The sequence below is a fragment of the Acinonyx jubatus genome, chromosome D2, assembly GCF_027475565.1.
Source record: "Acinonyx jubatus isolate Ajub_Pintada_27869175 chromosome D2, VMU_Ajub_asm_v1.0, whole genome shotgun sequence".
NCBI lineage: Eukaryota > Metazoa > Chordata > Mammalia > Carnivora > Felidae > Acinonyx > Acinonyx jubatus.
Window position 1 is genome coordinate 32,172,212 of NC_069393.1, and position 19,369 is coordinate 32,191,580.

General features: G+C 38.3%; 1 protein-coding gene across 5 annotated transcripts in view; it reads right to left on the minus strand.

The window, feature by feature from the left end:
- MICU1 (mitochondrial calcium uptake 1) overlaps positions 1 to 18,234 on the minus strand; it is a 238,347-nt gene extending 220,113 nt beyond the window's left edge. For 3 of the 5 annotated variants that reach the window (XM_027062244.2, XM_027062242.2, XM_053207388.1), the window contains exon 1: positions 18,077 to 18,234. The gene's annotated coding sequence lies outside the window, so the exon portion shown is untranslated. The remainder of the gene's footprint in view (positions 1 to 18,076) is intronic. The other 2 variants (XM_053207390.1, XM_053207389.1) reach the window with 2 other exon arrangements.
- Between the last annotated feature and the right edge of the window lie 1,135 nt (positions 18,235 to 19,369).

The window sequence follows — 19,369 nt, forward strand, 5'->3', positions numbered from 1 at the left end:
TGATAAATGGTGAAGCTGTGCAATGGGTACATGGGAGTTTTGTGAGTGTGTGACAGAATTCATAATTTTGTATATGTTTAAAATTTTTCATAATAAAAAGTATTAAAAACCTGACTATAGAGGGGCGCCTGGGTGGCTCAGTTGGCTAAGCATCTGACTTTGGTTCAGGTCATAATCTCATGGTTTGTGAGGTTGAGCCCTACATGGGGCTCTGTGCTGACAGCTTGGAGCCTGGAGCCTGCTTTGTATTCTGTGTCTCCCTCTCTCTCTGCCCCTCCCCCACTTGCGTGCACTCTCTCAAAACACACACACACACACACACACACACACACACACACACACACACACTAAGCAAGTTAAAAAAAAAAAGAAAAGAAAAGAAAAGAAAAGAAAAGGAAGTTTACCTAAAACTTGACTATAGAGATTCTGCTTCAGGTTAAGATGAAGTCAGCACACTCCTTCCTGTCTCCCACTGAATGCAACGAAAAGCCCTGGATGGAATAACTATCTGAGACTCTGAAAAGTAGTATGTTAGCAGGCAGAATGGAAAATGAAACATCGCAAGGAAGCACAGAAATGGTAATGACTTTCCCCAATTTTTTCTTCTGGTCTCTCCATACCAAAATTTAAAGTTTGCCTGACACCAGATGTGTCCCAGATGCAAGCAGGTCTCCAAGAAGAGCCATCTGTTTCTGATTTGATGAGTAGGAAAAGGGCTTCAATGAGTAAGAGAGAGTGGGAGAAATTCCCTGGATTTGTGTGTGTAAATGTGTATATGTCTTTCCTCATCTTCTCCCATCCCAGGAACAAAGCACACCTATAGCAGTGCAGAATAAGTAGCTGCTAGGAAGGCTAAAATCAGAAAAAAAGGGAAAAATTCTCTCTGACCAGAGGAACTGTGCTCTAAGAGCACTGAAGGAACCCTTTTGCTTAGTTTTCTACCCTCTGGTCACTCGATTCAGGAGGCTGACATAGTCAAATTATGTGACAGAGTAGGGAAAGGAAAATTTCAGGATTGAGTCAAAGGAAGAGGGGTTCTTGGGAGCGAAGAAATGCTGGGAATATCACAGAGAGCGAAAGTTCAATAAAGTGAAACTGTAAGGTGCACAGGCATGGGTCTCATCAGCAGCAGCAAAACAAAGGATTTGTGAACTAAACTATGCGGTAGACCACCACCAACATCCAAGACTGGCCACTGTGTGGTACACACAAGGGAAAAGTCTGGATAGTACTGCAAAATTATGAAAACAGAACTGACATTGGAACTACAACCCATAAAAGGTGGGTCGGAATTTGCAGCCTAAACCTAACTAGGCCAACTGCCTGCTAAGGCAAAAAAAAAAAAAAGCCCAACATTCTTCATAGGATTAAATTAGATCTGTAGTATCAAAACATGATAATTCTCTGCCTGCACACAGCTCTAAAAAACTACAAAAAGTTCTTCAGATGGGGGGAAACAATACTGCAGAAAAACCTGGAAATTCAGGAATAAAGGAAGAAGAAATTGGCTCTCATCATTTCTGAGAAGTCTGCTATAATCCTTTGTTCCCTGTTAGGTAACATGTCATTTTTCCTGAGTGCTTGTTACTTGGTGTGTGCTAGCCTGGTGATGGGTTCTTTGCTGTCCTGGGATGGCCACAATTTTCAGAAGAGACCCATGTCACTGTGCCTGGGTCTTGTGCATGGGACTTTCTCAATGGCCCTGTCTGTCCTCAGATATAGACTTCTGATTCTGGGCTTCTGACAGTTTTCTGCCCCTTTCTCAGGGGTTGAGGATTTATTTTTCTTTTCCCCTCCTCCAGCTTCAATGGCTGAGGTGACAGGGTTGGCTATCCCTCCCCAGTGGCTTGAGACTTTTGTTATGTAGGTCTGAAACGAGCTTTTTGCTTTTCTCACAGCTTTTTGCTTTTCTCACGGTGGTGGATGCCCCCCTACTGTGGGCTGAATCCTTGGGAAGCACTTTCCCTGATGTTATGGGTGAGCTTCTGGTGGAGATCTATTGAGAAGAGCCTGTGAACTTTCCTGTATCTATGGTTTCTAGAGACTCTATATGCTAGTGCTACCTCAAACTTGATCTTTAGCAATGTATAAAAAATTCTAGCTGAATTTAGGTAATTACCCTAGAGAAATTAAAACATGTTCACACACACAAAAGTGTAAATTAATGTTCTCAGCAGCTCTAATTCATAAATAAATGGGCACATAAAAAGGTATTCAACACATTAGCAAAATGCAAATTAAGACCATAACGACACCATTATACACCTATTTGGCTAAAAGAAAAATTACTGACAATATAAGTGCAGCAAGAATGCAAAATAAGTGAACTTTCATACATTGTTGGTGGGACTAAAAAATGGTACCTCCATTCTGGCAAACAGTTTGACATTTTCTCATAAAGCTTAACATCTATTTACCATATGACCCAATAATCCACTCCTGGGTATTTACTCTAGAGAAATGAAAACCTGGGCTCACATAAAACCTATGTGAATGTTTATATTTATTTTAGTTGCCAAAATCTAGAAACAACTCAAGTATCTCTCAGCAGTTGAAGAGATACACAAACTGTGGCATAACTATACAATAGAATATAACCACAATTAAAAAGGAATGAACTTTTTTTTTTAAATTTTTTTAATGTTTACTTATTTTTGAGTAGGGGAGGGCAGAGAGAGAGGGAGACGCAGACTGCAAAGCAGGCTCCAGGCTCTGAGCCAGTTTTAAGGAGTACCTAGGTGGCCTACTCAGTTAAGCATCTGGCTCTTGATTTTGGCTCAGGTCATTATCTCACAGTTCATGAGTTTGAGCCCCACATGGGGCTCTGTGCTGACAGTGCAGAGCTTGCTTGGGATTCTCTCTTTCCTTCTCTCTCCACCCCTTCCCCATTTGTGTGTGCATGTGCACACACTCTCTCTCTCTCAAAATAAATAAATAAAAATTTAAGAAATAAATTTGTTTTAAAAAGCCAAGTTATATACTGTATGACTTGTCTGACATTGTAAAAAAGGCAAAACCCTTGTTAACAGGAAACAGATCAATAGTTGCCAGAGTTGGGAGTGGGGGAAGAAGGTGGCAACAGAGGGGCCTAAGGCAGTTTCTAGGAGTGGAAGGAACTGCTCTATATTTTGATTATTGTGGTGAATTCATGACTATGTCTATTGAAGCTATTTCAAAAAATCTCAGTATAGTTGCCTTTATAAAATACTTGTGGGACACACTATTGAAAAGAAAATACTTAGCTTTAAATATATTTATTAGGAAAGAAAGAACAAATTAAGTGTCCATCTCAACAATTAAAAATAAAATAAAGGCAGAAGAAGAAAAAGCAAAAATATAAAGGACCTAGGAATAAGTCTAATAAAAGATGTTCAAAAAATGATAGAGAATCTTATAACACTTCATTGAAAGACCTCGTTAAAGGAGATCTTAAAATAAATAAATAAATAAATAAATAAATAAATAAATAAGACCTAAATAAATGTAACACCATGTTAATACACTGACAAACAAAACTCTGTAAAGATGAAGATTCTCCCCAAACTAAACTACGGTATCAATGCAATCCCAATGAAAATCCTAATGGGATTTTAGTGGGCCTGGACAAACCCTAAAATGAACAGAGAAGTACAAAGGACCAAGAAAAGCTAAGATATGCTTGGGGGAAGGTGGGGGGGGGGACACAAGCAGGAGATCCTGCTGTAACATTAATTAAAACTCATTACAAAATCTTAATACCTAAGACAATGTGATATTGCCACAGAGGAACAAATAGAACAACAGAAGAAAAACTTCAAGCCCTAAGACATATCCACATAAATACATACATCCTGTATGACAAAGGTGGGATACCAAATCTGTACGAAAAGGAAGACTTCCCAATAAATGAGGCTGGAACACTGAATATGCATGAGGAAAGAAATAAATGGATTCACAATACACAAATATCAGTTGTAAGTGGATTAAACACTTCAGTATAAAAGGAAACACATAAAGTCTCTAGCTGATGAAATAAGAGAACATCTTTATGACATCAGAGTAGGAAAAAATTTTTTAAACAATACCAAAAAAATTAAATATAAAAGACTATAAAAGTCTATCAAAAGCAATCATAAAAAAAAAAACCATACAAGGCATCAGAAAAGACACCATAAGAAACATTACAAAAGACATCAAAAAAACACTACAAAGTTAAGTCCAGAGAGGGACAAAACAGTTAACTATTCATATAATCAACAAAAGACTAACAGCCAAACTATACCACTAGTTCCTTAAAAAGGAAAAAAAAAAAAAAAAATTGAGGGGGCGCCTGGCTGGCTCAGTTGGAAGAGCATGACTTGACTAGGGGATGATGAGTTCAAGCCCCATGTTGGGTGTAGAGATTACTAAAATAAATAAATAAACTTCAAAAAAATTTGAAAGGAAAAATTAAAAAAAGAGAAATGTACAGATATGTAAGGGAATGTTCATAGCAACATTGTAGTAGTCAAAAACTATTAACCACCCAAATGTCTATTGACAGTTACGTGGATAAAAAATAATAGTTCATGTACATAAGAGAACTCTATATGGTAACAATACAAATGGACTACACTATATACAATAAGGATAAAACCTTACAAACATAATGCTGAAAAAAGAAGACACAACAGAAAACTCACAGTTGTATTCCATTTTTACAATATTCAAAAAGACACTATTAAACCATACTGCTTAACATAAAAATAAAGGAAAGCCAAGAAATTGATAATGATGAAAGTCACAATAGGGGTTACCTCTGAAAGAAGAAAACTGTAATAAGAACAAAAACATGGCAGTGGAAATGAAAGAGTCTGAGGGGCTGGCAATGTCCTAATTCCTAATCTGGATAATGAAGAAACAGGGAGGGATTCACTTCATAATTATTCATTAAAGCACAACTTTATTTTTTACACATTTTTACTTCAATATAAAACATATTTTTTTAATGTTTATTTATTTTTGACAGAGAGAGAGAGACAGGGCATGAGTGGGGGAGGGGCAGAGAGAGAGGGAGACACAGAATCTGAAGCAGGCTCCAGGCTCTGAGCAATCAGCACAAACTCGAACTCACAGACCACGATATCATGACCTGAGCCAAAGTCGGACACTCAACCGACTGAGCCACCTAGGCGCCCCATAAAACATATTGTTTTAAAAAGTGAGAGAAGGGTGCCTGGTTGGTTCAGTTGGAAGCGCATATGATCTTGATCTCAAGAGTCACATGTTGGGCACAGAGATTACTAAAAAATAAATAAACTTAAAAGAAAAAAAGAAGATAAAGAATCACAAAATTAATTTTAGGAAAATTTACATCTCCCCAAAAATGCTTTACCAGTAACAATGGTAAGTCTCATGAATATAATGATGAGTGCAGAAGCAAATCATAAAGAATATATATAATTAGATTTCATCTATATAAGGTATTTAGTGATACACGTAACCATGATTATCCCCAAAACTGTGGGTGGTAATTTGTCTCCTAAAGAGAAGAGGGCTGTGATTAGGAAAAGGCACATGGGGGACTTCTGGGGTGATAGAAGTGTTCTCATTTGGCTTGGGTGATGGTTATCTACATAGTTCACTTCCTTAATTACTCTTTGAAGTGTACAGGGCGCCTGGGTGGTTCAGTCTGAGGTGTCCAACTTCGGCTCAGGTCATGATCTCACGATTCGCGAGTTCGAGCCCCGCATCAGGCTCTGTGCTCACAGCTCAGAGCCTGGAGCCTGTTTTGGATTCTGTGCATGTGTCTCTCTCTCTGCCCCTCTCCCCCTTGTGCTCTGTCTCTCTCTCTCTCAAAAATAAATACATATTTAAAAAAATTTAAAGGGTACATATATATTTCATGTAATTTTATACATGCTATATGTATTTGTAATATATGCAATATAAAATTGTTTTTTAATGACACTCAACCATTCAAAAAGCTATTAGGTTGAGTTAATTTAATTGTACAACAGCATAAACCTTAAATGGCCTATGTAAACCAAGTCCTCATTTGTAATTTGCTAATCAGCTAATTGTTTCATTGCTAAGTCTGTTTGCTTTGTCCATAAAGTTTTAACATGGGAATGTATGGTAAAAGTACTAGTTGGCTAAGTCTAACTCTACAAAAAGCTGACAGTGACAGGAAGAGTAAAATTTTTTTAAATAAAGAAAATACAAAACTTTGATCAACAATAGTGCATTATATGCACCACAGAATGAGAAGGTACTTTATGGGCTTCCCTATTAAATTAAAAGCTCTAAATCCTACTGTGATACAGAAATGATATGTGAAGACAGAGCAAAGGGATCAATATTTAATAAGCATGTCACTTTGCGTTTGCAGAAAACTCTTTATTTTGTAAGTGCTCCAATGAATACTCTCTCGTTTGTACTGTATTTAATTTTCAGATATGGAAAGTGGGGCACCAGGATTAAAATGGAATAATAATTTCATGTCAGAACTCCCCTGTGGGTCCACTCAGTCTCATTCAACAGCAAAGAACTGATCAGTACTATGGACCAATTAGTAAAAATAATACATACTTCTGCCAAAGAAGTCTCTTTCAACATAAATAACAATTTCAGTGGAATTTTTTTTAGTCTTCACGGAAACAGACATCTTTATCAATAATCTTTTATAACAATCTGTCTATATTTATGTTCTCTCTAGAAATGAACCTGCTAGGCTGACAGCAATATTAGATATTTCACTGCATATTGTCCTGCCTTTTTTTACCTTTACTTCAACTTCTATTTAAAGAGGTATTTCTTTTTTTTTTTTTTTAAGATTTTTCCCTTGCTTACTTGAAGATGTTTTCAACTTCAGGATTTAATGAAAGCAAAATTAGATCACAAAATAAAGCTTTACTGAACAGGTAGATAAGTTTGCACTGTGTTTTGTTTTCTTTTGTTTTTATAAGCTGAGGAACAGAGAGTTCTGTCAAGGTAATCTGCTAATTCATTAATTCTAGATATCAGAATTTATAAACTTGACCTCTTTCTGGCCATATTGAAGTCAGTCAGATTTGTGTTTGTTGTTTTTTTTTTTTTGATTATTTATCTGTTTTGAGAGAGACAGAGACAGCGGAAGTGACGGAGAGAAAGAGAGGGAGGTGGAGAATCCAAAGCAGGCTCCACACTGACAGTCTCAAACCCATGAAATTGCAAGATCATGACCTGAGCCAAAACCAAGAGTTGGACACTTAACGGACTGGGCCACCCAGGTGCCCCAATCAGATTTGTGTTTGATTCCTGACTTGGCAACTTTGTGCTCCCATAAAACAGGGTTAATAACACTGCAAATGACTATGAAGAGGATTAAATAAGAAAATGCTTGTACAAAGCTGAGCACAGTGTCCAACACACAGTAAATTACGAATAAATATGATAACAGGATGCTGCTGTGATAATTCAAATAAAAACTGTATTATGTAGGGGCACTTGGGTGGCTCAGTCAGTTAAGTGTCCGACTTCAGCTTGTGATCTCACGACCCATGGGTTCAAGTCCCGCATGGGGTTCTGTGCTGACAGCTCAAAGCCTAGAGACTGCTTCAGATTCTGTGTCTCCCCCTCTCTCTGCCCCTTCCCTTCTTGCGCTCTCTCTCTCTCTCTCTCAAAAATAAACATTAGAAAAATACTTTATAAAAAAACCGTACCATATTATGTAATATAAATTTCAATAAAACATCAATAAGTACATTACACCTAAATATCTTCCTTTTAATGCAAACAATTGGTAAGACTAGTCATAAACCTTGCTAGTCTAATCAAAGAAATGAACAGAATAAACAAGTACTGGAGAAACTGGAATCTTTGTACACTGTTGATGGGAATGTAAAATGGTACAGCTAGGTGCTATGGAAAACTATGGCAGTTCCTCAAAAGGTTAAACAGAGAATGATCACATGATCCAACAACGTCACTTTGGGGAATATGTCTAAAGGAACTGAAAGCAGAGACATATTTGTAGACCCATACTCATAGCAGCATTCTTCACAATAGCCAAAAAGTGGAAGCAACCCAAGTGTCCATCAACAGATGAAGAGATAAACAAAATATGGTTTATACACACAATGGAATATTATTCAGCCATAAAAAGGCAGGAAATTCTGAAACACAATACAACATGGACGAATGTTATTCAATATTACACTAAGTGAAATAAATCAGTCTCAACAAAATGAACACTGTATTATTCCACTTACACGAGGTACCGAGAGTAGTCAAAATCTTAGAGGCAGAAAGTAGAATCATGGTTACATGGGGCTGCAGGGGTGGTAATATAGAGTTATTATTTAATAGATGTATTAGGGCACCTGGGTGGCTTAGTCAGTTGAGCGTCTGACTTCAGCTCAGGTCATGGTCTTGCAGTTCGTGAGTTGGAGCCCTGAGTCAGGCTCTGTGCTAACAAACAGCTCAGAGCCTGGAGGATGCTTCAGACTCTGTCTCCCCCTCTCTCTCTCCCCCTCCCCTGCTCATGCTCTGTCTTTCTCTGTCCCTCAAAAATAAATAAATGTTAAAAAAATATATGTATTTAACATATGTTTGCAAATTCTGGAGATGGACGTTGGTGGTGGTTTCACAGGAATCTGAATGTACTTAGATTAATACCACTGAACTGTACACTTAAGAAATGGTTGAGATGGTCAATTTTATGTGTATTCTACCACAATAAAAACAATTTTTTAAAAAAGGAAGGAAATTCTGATGCATCCTACGACATGGATGAACATGAAAGACATTATATAAGTGAAATACGCCAGTCACAAAAAGACAAATACTATTAAGATTGCACTTATAAGTTCCTACAGTAGTGAAATTCATTGAACCGGAAAGTAGATTGGTGATGCCAGAGACTGGCAAGAGAAATAAAAGGAGAGTTACCATTTTATGGGTACAGTTTTCCATTTGAGAAGAAGAAAATATTTTGGAAATGAATGGTGGGGATGCATGCAGAACAACGGAGATATACTTAATGCCTCCCAACAGCACACCTAAAATGATTAAAATGGTACTTTTTTAAAAATATGGTAAAATATACATAAAGCTTACCATTTTCTCCACTTTTTAGTATACAATTCAGTTACATTAAGTATATCCACCATGTTGTGTAATAACAGCACAACCTTAATTTTCAAAGAGAACAGGGCAAGTAAATTGCAGCATTTCTCAAATTCTGGATTTATCTAGTTGCTTCCTTATAGCATGGTTTCAATGTTTCTCTAGTCCCTTTATCTCCCATAAATTCAAGTTACATCTAAAAACTTGACCAGAGTCAAATTAACTACTTATAGCAAGAGCTCTTCATAGATTATTTTGTATACTTCACGCGCTTCAGTATAAATTTCCTTCTCCAATGTCTAATCTGTCATTAATGCCAACAAGTGTAGTTTTCATCTCAGACATTATAGTTTCTATCTCTGGAAATTCCATTTGGGTCTTTTCCCTATCTTCCATGCTTCTATTTAACATAATCAATCTTTCTTTTAGTTTCTTAAGCATATGAAATACAATTATAAAAACTGTTTTAATACTCCTCTCTACTAATTCTATCACCTGTCACCAGTTTTGCTTTTGACTTTTTTTTTTCTTGTCATCATAGGTCATATTTTCCTGCTCCTTTACATGCCTAGTAATTTTTTTTTTTTTTAAGTAGGCTCCACACCCAGTGTGGAACCCAATGCAGGGCTTGTACTCACAACCCCGAGGTCAAGACCTGAGCTGAGATCAAGAGTCTGGTGTTTAACAGACTGAGTCACCCAGGCACCCCATGCCTAGCAATTTCTGATTGGATGCTAGACACTGTGAATTTTATCTTGTTGGGTGCTAGATATTTTTGAATTCCTTTAACTGTTCTTGAGCTTATAATTAAGTCTAAGTCTCTTAGAAACAGTTTGACCTTTTCAGGTCTTGCTTTTTTTTTTTTTTTTTAAAGCTTTTTAGGTTGGGCTGGAGCACCTAATTTTATCCCACTACTACAACAAAGCCCTTCTGAATACTCTATATGACCTAGTAAGACATTTTCCACTCTGGCTGACAGGAAAAAACACTATTTCTGCCTTTGCGAAAACTCTGAGTACTGTTCTCTATTCTTTTCAGGTGGTTCTTTTCCTAGCTTCAGTAGTTTCCTCACATGTGTGCACTGATCAGTTCTCCACTCAATACTTGAGGGGGAGCCTCTGCAGATGTCCAAAGTTTTCTCTCCTTTCAGCTTTCTCATCTCTAGTACTCTGTCGTGCAATCTCCAGCTGCCTTGGCCTCCCCAGGCTGTGTCAATTCAAGGAGACCCCTGTGCTCTGGTTGGGATTCTCCCTCCCTGCTCTACAGGGGGGAAACTCCAGGCAGCACACCAGAGCAGTCACAGAGCTCACCCTATCTGTTTCCCATCTCTCAAGGATCACCTTCCTTTGCTGCACCATGTCCAAAATCTAGGAAACCACTGCTTTGTATATTTGGTCTGCCTTTTTAGCTATTTCAGGCAGGAAGGTAAATATGGTACTTATTAATCCTTCTTCACCACAAATGGATATTAAGACTAATTTTTCCATCCCTTTTATTCGTATGTCTTTGTGAATCATTTTTATGCAACTCTCAAGACAGTCTATCATTTCACTGCTATTATTTTGATATGTCTCCAAAAATATAGACTTTCCTTCCACATAATCACGTCACACTTACACTTAACAAATTTCACCTAATTCCTTGGTATGTTCTAATACCCAGCCTCTATTCCAATGTCTCCAACTTTCTCAAAAAATTGTTTTCTTTTAAATAACTTTTAAACAACTCGTTGTTCAAAATTCTCTTTAATGCCAGCATTTAATGAACAATACTCTGTGAGGGGTACTATGCTAAAAGCCTAATATCTGTTACCTTATTTAATTTTCTATAACCCTTGCAATAAGTATTATTACTCCTATTTTACTGAGGACACCACAGCTCAATGCTTTTAGAAAATTTGCTTAAAGTCACAGCCAACAGATGGCAGAGGAAGATTTCTCTGATCTCAAAGCCATTGCTCTTAACCATTATGCTACACTGCCATCTCAGAAATTATTAGGATAGAAAGTCAGATGATACCAATGCTGAAGTTAAAAATCAAATTCTGAGGGGCACCCGGGGGCCTCAGTCATTTAAACGTCTGACTTCGGTTCAGGTCATGATCTCATGGTTCGTGAGTTCCAGCCCTGTCGGGCTCTGTGTTGACAGCTCAGAGCCTGGAGCCTGCTTCGGATTCTGTGTCTCCCTCTCTGTCTCTGCACTACCCCCACTTGTGTTCTCTCTCTCTCTCTCTCTCAAAAATGAATAAACTTTTAAAAAATATTTTAATCAAATTCTGAAACTACTTAATTTAAATGCTATCACATATCAAAGACATGAGAAAATGAACAATACCACTTTATTTGAAATGTATTATAAAATTCACTTGATAATTTTAAAAAATACAACTTTCAAATCTAAAAGCAAGTTTTATTTGAACAAGGAAGGAATATGATTGAAATGAAAATTAACTATCAGCTGAAATTAGGGAATGTAGGTTCAAGTGTATAATGTTCTACAACAGTTCTGTCAAACAGAACGTGGTGCGATGATAGAAATATTCTACATCTATTCAATACAGTAAGCACAAGCCACATGTGGCTACTGAGCACCTGAAATGTGTCTACTGAAGCGATAAACTGAATTTTTAATTTGAATCTTAATTAGCATAAATCTAAGTTGTAATTATCAATTCATCTGGCTGTCTCTACCACTAGACTATGAGCTCCTTAACGAATGGAAATGTTTTTCCTCTCTCTCTCTCCACTGCCTTGGTATATATTACAGATAAAACATGTTTATGGATGTGTGGTAAAAAGTGTGCATGGAATTTTCTAGAGGTCTCCAAGTAAGTTTTCTTAATGCATCAGACTGATATAGGTTATAGTGTGCAGACTTAATCTATTGAATTATATCTTATTTCTATTCTGATTTTTAGGCAGATGAAATATCTTACTCTTCACCAAACATGTTCTGAACTTGTATAGACTACAAGTACTCTGCTGCATATTCAGGATATTATGATGAGTAAGACTTGTTTCTGGCATCAAGAATCGCTCAGCCTAGGGATGCCCGGGTGGCTCAGTCCACTAAGCGTCTGACTCTATTTCGGCTCAGGTCATGATCTCATGGTTCACGAGTTCAAGCCCCGTGTCAGGCTCTTGTGCTGACAGTGCTGAGCCTGCTTGAGATTCTCTCTCTCCCTGTCTCTCTCCATCCCTCCCCTGCTCATGCGCTTGCTTGCGCACATGTGCACCCTCTCAAGAAAAAAAAATAGACACGAAGTAACCACCAACTCTGAACAAGCAAGGTATTAAGATAGGGACTTTAAGATTTAAATGACCAATACGAAATCACTTTGAAGAGAAATGTAAACATTATTTGTATACCTGACATGAATTATATGAATATATTTCTCCAAGATTACATTAAGTTTTCAATTTTCTCATGGTTAGTAAAAACCACCTTGAACTTATTGTTAGTTAGTTAGCCTAGGAAATGTTAAAACTGATTACTCTATCAGTTTGGGGAAAAAAAGATTAATCCATTTCTAGCTATTTATTTGCTCATAAATAGGGCTAAAACACCTCTCCTCTCAAAGTGGCAATATTTAATTTCCCATACCAGATAAAAATTATATTTAAAGCCAGTCACTTTTCACAGTTGTTCAATTCTACAGCTGCCTTTTTTTGTTTTTCAAGTAACATTCTAAACTATTACCTCTTCCACCTGCAGGTGTCCAATATAACATGTTCTCAAAGCATTACTTCATGTAACCATCACCCTGAACTCATCCTTAAAAATAAAAACTAATCCAGGGCTCTTGGGTGGCTCAGTCGGTTAAGTGTCCAACTTCAGCTCAGGTCATAATTTCATGGTTCTTGAGTTCAAGCCCCGTGTTGGGGTCTGTGCTGACAGCTCAGAGCCTGCAGCCTGCTTCAGATTCTGTCTCTGTCTCTCTGCCCCTTCCTCACTAGCGCTCTGTCTCTCTCAAATGTAAATAAAACATTAAATAAATAAATAAAAATAAAAGCTAATCCATTTTTATTATTTCTGCCTATTACCAAAAGTCACCATAAATTCTTATATCAACATCCAAGGTGTTCAACACCTAGGTCACCTTGTATAGCCAAGGAATGTAAGACCTACTTAATATTAAACTTTGCTGAGCTCAGAGTCTGCGTAAAATTCTCTCAATACATTCCCCTATCCTAACAGTTTTCATACTTGGACTAGGCCATCTTCAAATACTTGGGCAGTCCTCTAATAATTATGTAGTTTAAACAGTCTTTTAGTTTATTGCTATCTATGTAACACAGAACTTAAAAACCTGCTAAAATCAAGACAAACTGACACAAAACGATTAATTCTGTAACACCTATATATACATTTAAACCCTCTGGAGCTAAACATTTTGAAATTGGGGTAGTAAAATCTTTTTAGACGTTATTTCTTGTTCTCATTATTATTAACAATTACATTTAATAAGTACCTACTACATCCCAGACCCTTGGCATACACTAAATTACTCCTCATAAGACCCCCCCTTGAGACAAGTGTTATTATTTCTATTTTGAAAATGGAATAAACTCAAGTTCAAAGAGATTAAGTAACTTGCTCAACATCAAGAAGTGATGGAGTTGGATTTTAGAATATGAATCTGTCTAAACTAAAGCCCGTGACACCAACGTTTGCAATTAAAGCTCAAATGTCCATTGAATCGAACTGCTAACATTTCCTTTAAACAAAATCAAGACAGTGGAGTAAACAATATGTAACTTCAATTATATTTTCTGTTAAAATATAATGAACCATTAGAATAATCCATAAAGATACAAAACCAGACATTAATGTTAACTATAGTCTTAAAGTTAATGCCCAGTGACAGCATTTTGTGACAATTATAATTTCTTTTTCATACAATGCTCAAAATGAAATGGTTACTATACTAACACATTTTTTTAATATATTTTTTTAAAGTTTATTTATTTTTGACAGAGAGAGACACAGCATGAGCGGGGGAGGGGCAGAGAGCAGGAGATACAGAATCTGAAGCAGGCTCCAGGCTCTGAGCTGTCAGCAAGGATCCTGATGCGGGGCTTGAACTCACGGACCGCGAGATCATGACCTGAACTGAAGTCAGATGCTCAACCGACTGAGCCACCCAGGCACCCCTCTATACTAACAGATTTCTAAACGTGTAATAATTAAAAGAATCAAGCATTTAACCATACTAACTACATACATTTAAATATTCAAAACTTCATTTACTATTTATAAAACTACAATTTGTTAAGTACACCTACAGTAAAAAAAAAAAAAAATTACCAATAAATGATTTTAACAAACTGACAAACACACAATATACCTAAAGTTAGAAAAGCTGAATACTCCAGAGTACAAGGCTAAACATATAACAACAGCACAAGTATATGATAGTCAAGGAGTTTAAATTTCAAGTTCTATAAATGAATAAAATAATAGACATTAAAAAAAACCACTAACACTCAAACTGCAAAATACAATTAATTTATATTGGGTAAAGGAAAGCAAGTTCTCTTAATTAAAAAAAAAACAAATACATATATAATTATTTCAGTGAACATCTGTTGTTTTTGCCTGTCCAGGAATCGTTCTCCCCTCTCCAGAAAAATGACACCTCAATTTCCCTAAAGAAAAACTGTTGTCTATTTTTTTTTTTAGGTAAACTCTACACCCAATGTGAGGCTTGAACTCCCAACCCCAAGATCAAGAGGGGGATACTCTACCTCTGAGCCAGGCAGGCACCCTGACGTTGCCTGTTCCTAATTCATGTAGTTTAAAACGGTATCCCCCTACCCCACTCCATGGTGAGAACAAGATCCAATCTTGACCACACAAAGCATTCTATCACTCTGACCATAGAGACTACTGCCAGGATGGGCAATGACCCAAGTCAGGTTAATGAAATTCTCATACAGTAGTTTGCTGGAATCACAGACACAGGGAAGTTCTCTCTCTTTTGGAGTTTCTAAGGTTGTAGGATGTAAGGCTGGAGCTATTAGGACCATCTCTCCCAGGGAGTTTTACTTGAGACTCTACTTTTGCACACTGATTCACAAATATGCAAAGGGAACTAACTAGTGGTTACAGGGTGGCAGGGGAAAAGATAAATTAGGATTCCTACTTTCAATGTTATATTTTCATCATATTTCCATTTTTCCAAAACAGGCACATACACTTTTATAACAGGAAATATAAAACATTTAAAAATCCTGCCCTGTGTTTTCTTCTCAAATATGCTCACATAACAACATTTAATGTCTTAAAAGCATTAACAATTTTCTCATAATTTACAAAGTGTATAGAAAATCTATTTTAAAAGAACCAACTTTTTTAGTTGGCAAACACCCAAGCTATTTTTGTTTTGAGTGGGGAAAAAATAAAAAGTGCAAGTAAAACTTTTTTAAAAAATTTGGGGCGCCTGGGTGGCGCAGTCGGTTAAGCGTCCGACTTCAGCCAGGTCACGATCTCGCGGTCCGTGAGTTCGAGCCCCGCGTCGGGCTCTGGGCTGATGGCTCAGAGCCTGGAGCCTGTTTCCGATTCTGTGTCTCCCTCTCTCTCTGCCCCTCCCCCGTTCATGCTCTGTCTCTCTCTGTCCCAAAAATAAAAATAAACATTGAAAAAAAAATTAAAAAAAAAAAAACTGATTCTCTTTTTGAAAGGAATATATAAGGGTGCCTGAGTCAGTTGACCATCCCACTCTTTTTTTTTTTAATGTTTATTCATTTTTGAGAGAGAGAGACAGAGTACGAGCGGGGGAGGGGCAGAGAGAGAGGGAGACACAGAATTCGAAGCAGGCTCTGGGGCCTGAACCCATAAACTGGGAGATCATGACCTGAGCCAAAATCAGATGCTTAACCTACTGAGCCACCCAGGCACCCTGAGCACCACACTCTTGATTTTGGCTCAGGTCATGATCTTGTGGTTCAGCCCCCGTGTCTGGCCCTGTGCTGACAGTGTGGAGCCTGCTTGGGATTCTGTCTCTCCCTCTCTCTGCCTCTTCCCCACTTCTCTCTCTCTCTCTCTCTCTCTCAAAATAAATAAATAAACTTTAAAGCAAAAAGACGAATATAGATTAAAAGTGTCCAAATTAGGTTTAAAAACCTTATCAATTACTTTAGTCCTATAATTCTAAATAATATAAGACCTGAAGGGTCAGTTAAATCTTTCAGTTATAATTATTTCATGTAATAATGCATCATGGGAAAAGTTACATACCATTGTTCATTCTTAAATATAGGAAAGTCAGTCTCAAGATGCATCCGTGGGAATATAAAAAGTCTACTGAATATGGTCTATAAATTATAAAGGAAGGTAGCGATATGTGCTTTTGTTCTCTTGCTTTTATTAGCTTCTATCACTCTTTCCCTTTCTCCCCAAGCACAGAACCAACTCCTGAATCTTCACTTTTTGTTAGTATTACTGTGTTTCACAATTTTCAGTAAGGACACTTAGAGGGTGTCAATGACATAATTAGATGGCCAGACATAATTAGATGGCCAGAGTGATGATCTTAAGTAGAAGAGATAATCACCTATCAAGGGTGACTATAAAGAGTAGCTGGAGGCCAACACCATCTTCTCACGAACAAGTGAAAAGTTCTAAAAAGTTTTTTTTTTTTTAATTTTTTTTTTCAACGTTTATTTATTTTTGGGACAGAAAGAGACAGAGCATGAACGGGGGAGGGGCAGAGAGAGAGGGAGACACAGAATCGGAAACAGGCTCCAGGCTCTGAGCCATCAGCCCAGAGCCAGACGCGGGGCTCGAACTCACGGACCGCGAGATCGTGACCTGGCTGAAGTCGGACGCTTAACCGACTGCGCCACCCAGGCGCCCCCTAAAAAGTTTTTAAGACAAGATGATGTTCAACAAACTCATTACCTTGTCCAACACCAGAAAGACAGCGTGTTGGTCATCCAGGGTGATATCTGTGTCTCAAGATGCTGACGTTTTATTAGTCATATGGTTTAACTTTAAACTTTAATTCTACATCTATCAACCCCAAATTGGTTCACTTTGTCAGCATACTCCTTTCTTCTACTGCTAGATTACTTGCACACAGGACCTAAGGGGTACTTTAACATAAACAAAGGTATAGCCAAACCACCCCAAAATTTGGAGATAAAAACACTTATAAAATAACAAAGAAAGTGAGTCTTTCCAGGTACCACAAGGGGAATAGTTTATTCTAGTCCCTTGGCCATAAAATGGTAATTCTTCTTACATTACATTTACAAATACTTAACAACACTTTTTAGGCTAACAACACTTTTTCCCTTCTGAAAGGGAAGGAAAAGTAACCATAAGATAGCAGAGACAGCAACTTAAAGAACAGTTCGTTTTAAACTCTTCTCTCAACATTCACACAGAGTCAGTAACACTCGGCTCATTCTCAAAACATCGTACGGTGGGCCAGGACGGGATGGTAAAAAGGAAACTTAAGCGAGAATGAAAACGGAAAGCATCGTAAAAGATAAAAACTGAACAGTCCAAGAAGGCTGCACTATGTTTTGCTCCTTCGGGTCCCCACTGACTTTCTACTTCTTTTTCCGATTCAATAATTAATATTTCTACCCATAAGGCATCTAAGTGTAAACTCCATCACCCACGTCCATCCACATCAACAAATCCCAGCGAAACTAGTCAAGTCTACCTGTGTATCTCCAGGTTGCCCGAAAAGAGAGGGACATCGGCGCCCAAGTGAACCTCGCCGTTGGGAACTCTGCACTGAGAGCTCTCCGGGACAGCGAAAAGGGACGAGGTGAGATGAAGGAAAGCGGAGGACGGCAAGCAGACACGACTAAGGACTCCTCTCAAGCCCCTGAACTGAGCGCGCCAGGGAAGACAGCTATGCCGCCAGACCCGAGAAGTCGCCGGATCCCAAAGCCAACACACGGGCGGCCAGATCCTTTAAAGCTGTTTCGCCCTGCCTTCCCTTTCGCCTTCCCTAAATGGCTGTCCCTCACACCTTTAAGGGTCCAGGACTCACCTGTCCACACTGGAGCTGCCAATGCCTTTGGATCAAAGCCGCCCACCTCTGACAACCACAGAGACGAAAAACCAGCGGAGGAAAACCTCCTCCTCCACCGCCCACCCTCACGTGACCCTCCTAGCCGCTGGGCCTGTTGGGATCATGGCGAAACGCATGTGGGAGGGGCACGGAGAACTAGGGTTGGGGCGGGGCCAGGGAAGCAACCCGCCCCGGCCCGGCCTCGGGCCCCGCCCCCCTCAGTATAGAGGCGGGAAAGTGAAAGGGCTCCCAGCAATTCTCAGGCTTTTCCTCTGGTGCCGTCCTGTTCCGTCCCTCCCCAGCACACACACAAGGAGTGTACACACACAATTCAGTTAAAAAGAGTCCGTTTACGTGTTGACTAAGAAAAAAGAGTCAGTGAAAAGAAAACTGGACCACAGTGGCTTGGGAATTGTTCCTTTTGAACTGTATTTAGGTTTAGGCTTCTAGTAAAATTTCCCTATTTCCTGACCTTGAAGCTTCTTTGAATTTAGAAACCTCACCACTACTTCTACTCTGGGTTTTTCGACTGTTTTCTTTGCAAAGTAACACTGTTGGAGAGTTTAGCCCTAAGCCACTAATAACTTGTTTTTTTCATCAAAGATGTTGCTGTCAGAAGTGGGGATGGAAAAGGATCATCACTACTGCTAGGGAAATAGAATAAAAATATTTTGATTTTGATACCAGAGGACTTTCAAAATAAAAACTTTCCTCTTCAATAATTTCCTTAGCAGAGCTGTGGAAAAGGCTACAACCATGGAGGGGCCCCTGGGTGGCTCACCGTTAGGGAGTTTGAGCCCCACATTGGGCTCTCTGCTGTCAGCAAAAGCGCCAGCTTCAGATACTCTGTCCCCCTCTCTCACTACCCCTCCCCTGCTCTCTCTCTCTCTCTCTATCTCAAAAACAAATGTTTTTTGAAAATCTATTTTTAAGTTGGTGTAATTTAATCAATTTTAGATTAGATTTAATTTTTTTTTAATGTTTATTCATTTTTGAGAGAGACACAGAGTGTGAGCGGGGGAGGGGCAGAGAGACAGAGACACAGAATCTGAAAAAGGTTCCAGGCTCTGAGCTGTTAGCACAGAACCCATGAACTGCGAGAGCATGACCTGAGCTGAAGCCAGACGCTTAAAACTACGAGTCACCCAGGGGCCCCTGGATTAATCTTAATTTTAATTTTAATTTAATTCTTATATTTGTCTGTATAAAACTAAATAACATGTAAAAACATAAATCACTGTTTCTCAGACTTCTTGGTCTTTTTGGATCCCT